We start from the raw sequence: 6,269 nt of genomic DNA on the forward strand, positions 1-6,269 counted from the left end.
AACTTGCTGCTGAGCGTTGGAGGCGTTGTTCAGCAAACAAACTCCACATTTCGCCTTCTGGAAATTAGGACAAGCCTGCCAAGAGAGGCATGCAGGCGCCTTTGACCCCCGGGTTTTTTTAAAACAGAGCACCGCTGGGAGCAGGCGGGCAAGCGCCAGGCAGCGGGGCTGCTGGCTGAGAGGCGTTCATGGGCTGCAGGTGAAATCGCCTCCAGGAAATAGGCCTTACTCATCGGCTCGGGTCTCCCGCCCGACGCCGCCGGGGCCAGGAGGACCTTGAAACTCGGGTCGGATCGATGATGCAGATCAGAGCTCGACAACTGCCCCCGGCGCTGGCGTTTCTGAAGCAAACTCAAAGTGTTCGCCTCCACACTTGAAGAAGTAAAGAAGGAAAGCTTTTATGGGCGTCAACATGACACACGAGTGTGATCTGGAAACTAATCATGTTCTTTCATGGGCTTTAAACGCCATTATTTCATAGTATATATTATTTATATGCAGAGGTGGGTAGCGGCCCGACAGATTTACTAATACTTGTTTTACTGCAACATACTTTTGACTTTTACTTGAGTATTTTTGTGAATAACAAACACTCATTTTAGCTAATTACATTTAGTTTTATCCCAATCGCAATATTTATCTATATAATTATTACATGTTTTCATAGGCCTGGGACAATAAATTTTGCTTGACGATATATTGACCTACGAATTATTGCCGATAAACAATTTTACTGTATTTTCCGGACAATAAGGCGCACTTAAAATACTTTTTTTCCCTCAAAACTCGACAGTGCGCCTTATAACCCGCCAAATGGACGGAATAATTTAGGTTTTGCTTACCCACCTCAAAGCAATTTTATTTGGTACATGGTGTACTGATAAATGTGACCAGTAGATTGCAGTCAAACATAAGAGATACATGTAGACTGCACTATGGTGGCATTATGACTAAAGTAAACACCAACATTCTATATGTTGAACATTACACACGACACTTAAAAATCTATCAAAAGGTTTTAGTACGGACTTTGGTAAGCTATGAAGCCGCACCACTCGGTGGATTGTCGGCGCATTAAACATACGTGTGTTATTATGGGTTGTGGATAAGTTAAGACATTAACTAGCGTTTTTTTTCGCAATATTATGCAAAAGCAACTTTTCTTACCTTATGGTACCTGCTGATCTGTATTTGGGATCTGCCTATATCCGAAAAAATTGCGCATGTCCACCTTTGTAGTCTGTGCCGACAACGTAGTCGATAAGCTTCTTCTTTTTCTCCATCTTATGTGACATTCATTCTCCGCTGTTGCCATTTTTAAATATAAAAGTAGTGTGAAGTTCTTACCTATCCCTCTGTAAACTCGCCATGAAAGCACTAAAACATACCGGTGTAGTAAGTTTACATTAATCACCCAAGGAACTTAGTTATTAGAGAGTTGCAGTTGGATGTTTTTTCACGGGACACATTGTTGTTGTTTCCAGATGAGGAGATGCTGCTCTGTTATTGATTTAAGTAAAGTCTGAATGTCATTAAAACAGTTCGCTCCATCTTTTGACACTTCTTCCACTCCCGTCCTTGCACGCTACAACGCCACAAAAAAGATGACGGGGAATAGACGCTGCCGAAGGTGAGCCACGTAAATAAGACCCCCCACAAAATGCCGCATCCTGAGGCGACTGTCAGAAAGCGGCCTGAAGATGATCTGTAAAACATCCTCTATGCAACATTTTCACCAAAGAACCACCATTACATGTTATGTAGACCACAAGGAAGTGTTTTCAATTTAGAAAAATAATATGACTCATTAATGGGCACTATAATGTGGTGAACCTTATATGTGAAAAAAGATCGACAAACTATTCTTTGGCAGTGTAATTCAGGTTTTGTTTACCGACCTCAGAGCAATTATATTTGGTACAAGGTGTAATAAGTGTGACCAGTAGATGGCCGTCAAACATAAAATATATGTGTAGACTGCAATATGACTCAAGTAAACAACTCCAACATGTTATATATAAATTTTGCTTGACGATATATTGACCTACAAATTATTGCTTATAGACAATTTTACCGTATTTTCCGGACAATAAGGCGCATCTAAAATCCTTTTTTTTCCCCCTCAAAACTCGACAGTGCCTTATAACCCGCCAAATGGACGGAATAACTTAGGTTTTGCTTATCCACCTCAAAACAATTTTATTTGGTACATGGTGTACTGATAAATGTGACCAGTAGATGGCAGTCAAACATAAGAGATACATGTAGCCTGCACCATGGTGGCATTATGACTAACGTAAACAACACCATTTTATATGTTCTATCAAAAATATAGAACATTACACACGGCACTCAAAAATCTATCAACATTTTTTAGTACGACTTTGGTAAGCTATGAAGCCGTACCGCTTGTTGGATTGTTGGCGCATTAAAGATATGAGTATCATTATTTGGCGTTTTGAAAAAAGATAAAAAATAGACCATTCATCGGCAGTGCGCCTTATAATCTGGTGCGCCCTATGGTCCGGAAAATACGGTACTTAAATCCTTTGTCTTGAATAAAATACTTGTTTAAATAAAACAGTTATATTAGGTGGATAAAAACAGGCGTGTTCACTTTTTGGGTACTTTTTGGGTACATGCATGGTACCTTGTGTCAAATATTCCACCGCAGTCAGCTGCTTTTTTAGAAGGAGTTAGTTATTTGAGTTATTTTCTTGTTGGCCTTGTAAAGAGTTGCGATTACCGCATTCGGCTGCATGCTTCTGTTTCAGATGATGGAATAAACTGCCTTCTTTTTAAAAACAAACTCTGCAGCGTGCAGCCATTTGTTCCACGCCTGCTGCAGCAAATCTAAACCACTGGCGACACTTTTCTTTTCCTTGGAACAAACGTCACGCTCTCGTTTGTGTTATCATGAATTGATTAACGTGGACCCCGACTTAAACAAGTTGAACTTATTCGGGTGTTACGATTTAGTGGTCAATTGTACGGAATATGTACTGAACTGCGCAATCTACTAATAAATGTTTCAATCAATTAATCATTAGCCATGTTTTTCTAGGCGTCTGAATCTCCACTAAGCAAATATACATATTTTTAAAAATCGTTATATTCATTTAACAATACATTATACCATAAATTCCGGACTATAAACCACTGCTTTTTCACTACACTTTGGACCCTACGGTGAAACGGTATAGCTAATTTATGGATTTTTTTATCCCCCCTGTCAGCCATAATGCAAATACTTTGAAAAGGTATTATTGTTTGTGCTGTGGTGTTAACATTTGGATAAGTTTGCTCACTGCAGGTGCTGCAGTGTCCTTCCATTTAGTGCTTTCAACCGGAAGTAGAAGTGCCGTTCTGTCTTCTAGCCGTCCGTAGCGTTTCTAATTGTATGGATTCTTCATTCATCCCTCCAAGCAATTTTTGTCAATTTTACAACATAACGTATTCATACTTACTAAACTGTCCCATGTGAGATGTATGTAGGAGTGTTTTCATGCATGTTTGTAAGCGCTATCGTTATGTAATCAAGCTGGCGTCGTTAGCATTAGCTAATATGCTAACACTTGTACAAGTTTGTGTTACTATCATTAACGTACAATGGCATACTTTTTGTATTGTTTCAGTTTCACAAATATGTCAGCAAATTCATCAAGACGATGTTCAGACTGACTGGAGAGCTAGCTTCTGCAGCTAGTGGGTCTATGACGATAACTTTTGTTTTGTTTGATCAGACGTTTTACTGCCATGGAAACATCTAAGGTATGTAAATAAACATTTAAATAATCTTTCTGTGTTAAATAACTGATTTCACAATATAAATATATGCGGCTTGTAGTAGGTGCAGCTAATATATGGAATAATTTTTCTGCCCCTAAGATTTAGTGGGTGCGGCTTATAAACCGGTGTGCTTTATAGTCCAGAAGATAAGTAATTTGTACCTTGTGGTAGGGTTGGGCAATATATCGATTTAGTCGATATATCGCTGGTTTGTCTCTGTACGATATAGAAAATGACTATATCGTGATATTCGAGTATACGTTCTCACGCAGTTGCTTTTAGCTGCGGGCATCACACTACAGGCATGTTTCACTCTCTTATCTCTCCTTCTCACAGAGCCTTAAAACAAGTGCACCTTCTTACATACGTCACATACTGTCGAGTCATACGCCCTAGTTGAGCAGAGAGGTAGCAGCATGGGTAACATTAGCTGTGGTGCTAACGGAGCGGTGCGAGTAGTAATCCGAAAGAGAGAAGGTGCGAATCTGGTTACAAATGAAGGAAGAGTTCATTCCTAAGAAAGACAGCACGCGGTCCATCATCCGGCGGTGGTTTGTCTTCAAGCGGGAAGATGTCGAACAAGTATGCGGCAAAAGCGTTATTACAAGAGTAGCACCTACTGCTAATTTGTAGCATCATTTGAAAAGTCACCCGCTACAGAGAATAAAGAGTGCTTGAAACTCCGCATGTCAACATCTCCGTTTGGTGCCACACTCATAAAATGGCGAAGCAACCATTTCCACATCAACACCGTATGAAAAAATTAGTCAACAGAAGGAGTAAACGTCTGCAGGAACCTACCACATAGTGAGGGACATAAACCATTTGATTTCATGTAATGCAGCTCTTTTATTTGACATGTATTAAAATATATTGTGTGACATCATGCACAAAAGTGCACTTTATTTGTTTTAAACTATTGTAGTGGTGTTATGTACAAAAAGTGCACTTTAATTTAATGTTATTTTAATACGTCATCTTAGTGACATGCACAAACGTGCACTAATAGCTCGTTTTAAAATGTCTATGGCAATCTTGAACTTTGTTTTGAAAATACATGAATGTTTGTGCCACTGCTTAACTGTTTAATAAATACAGTATTAGTAAACTGATTTAATTGTGGTTTCCCTCTCTGCATGAAAGTTTAAAATGATCATGTATTAATCCAGTATGAACTACAATGTTTTAATGTAGACCATACTTGCCAACTTTGAGACCTCCGATTTCGGGAGGTGGGGGAGGGCGTTATTAAGAGGGGTGGCGTATAATTCACCAACTCGAGTATTTCATATATATATGTATGAAATACTTGACTTTCAGTGAATTGTAGCTATATATATTTATTATATATATAAATAAAAGCAATAGTTGAATTTCCAACCGGACCTATCAAATACACAGTAATGAAAACACAGTTCTACTTACTGTACTGTGCTTGCTGGTTACTAAAAAAAACAAACAACAACACTTACCTATCACTATTTAAGTAACCTTTGTTCTGCCATTTGCGTATTGGCAAGCGATCTCAGAATCCGGGAACATCCTTCATGGATTTGTTGTAGACATCCGCAAATGAGAACGGGATGTTGCTTCCAGCTATCAGCATAGCCATTTTTGTCTCAGCATCGGGTCTCCATTTTGCGAGGTGGCCCATAATACTGGGTTGTGAAAGATGCTGCGCTACGGACGCTTTGTGCTTCGCTGACCGTTCATGGCCGGGTATATCCGTTCGGTCGCCGTGTTCAATGGAGAAGTCTGTTCTACAAAATTTACAGGCAACATACCCCTTCCCTTTTGAACTCTCCTGGATAAACTGAAATTCTTGTTTCCAATCGTTCTGGAACTTGCAAGCGTATTTCTTAATTTTGCTCGTCGACGTTGCAATATATTGGGTTGGAGTCAATAACCAGGCGACGTGATGAAGTTACATTTCTTTACTGTGGGCTTCAGAACAACAGACTCCCTAATGCATGTTCCTTGACTGCACTTAAATGTAGAATATATTTACATTCTATTCTATGTACAGTAGATGGCAGTATTGTCCTGTTTAAGAGGGTCACAACGTTGAGTCAGATCTGACTCAATGTTGGGGGGCGTGGCCTCCAGCTCCGCTTGAATTTCGGGAGATTTTCGGTAGAAATCTTGTCCCGGGAGGTTTTCGGGAGAGGCGTTGAATTTCGGGAGTCTCCCGGAAAATCCGGGAGGGTTGGCAAGTATGATGTAGACACAGAATCATCATACTGCTGTGATTATATGCATCAAGTGTTCATTCAAGGCTAAGGCAAAAATATAGAGCTATCTTGTATCATGACATGGCTTAAAAATATTGAGATATTGATAAAAGGCTATATCGCCCAGCCCTACTTTGTGGACTAATTTAAAGTCTTTTTATTGCTTCCTATGATGAGAGTTGGTCATTGCAATAAAGTCCGTCACCTTTTCGAACTCAGCTACACCTAATATTGTAATTTGTGAGTGAA

General features: G+C 39.6%; 1 protein-coding gene across 2 annotated transcripts in view; it reads right to left on the reverse strand.

Moving 5' to 3' along the window:
* Positions 1–6,269, reverse strand: part of LOC133557603 (netrin receptor UNC5D-like) — a 586,800-nt gene that overhangs the window by 466,544 nt on the left and 113,987 nt on the right. The window lies entirely within an intron of this gene.

The sequence above is a fragment of the Nerophis ophidion genome, linkage group LG08, assembly GCF_033978795.1.
Source record: "Nerophis ophidion isolate RoL-2023_Sa linkage group LG08, RoL_Noph_v1.0, whole genome shotgun sequence".
Taxonomy (NCBI): Eukaryota; Metazoa; Chordata; class Actinopteri; order Syngnathiformes; family Syngnathidae; genus Nerophis; species Nerophis ophidion.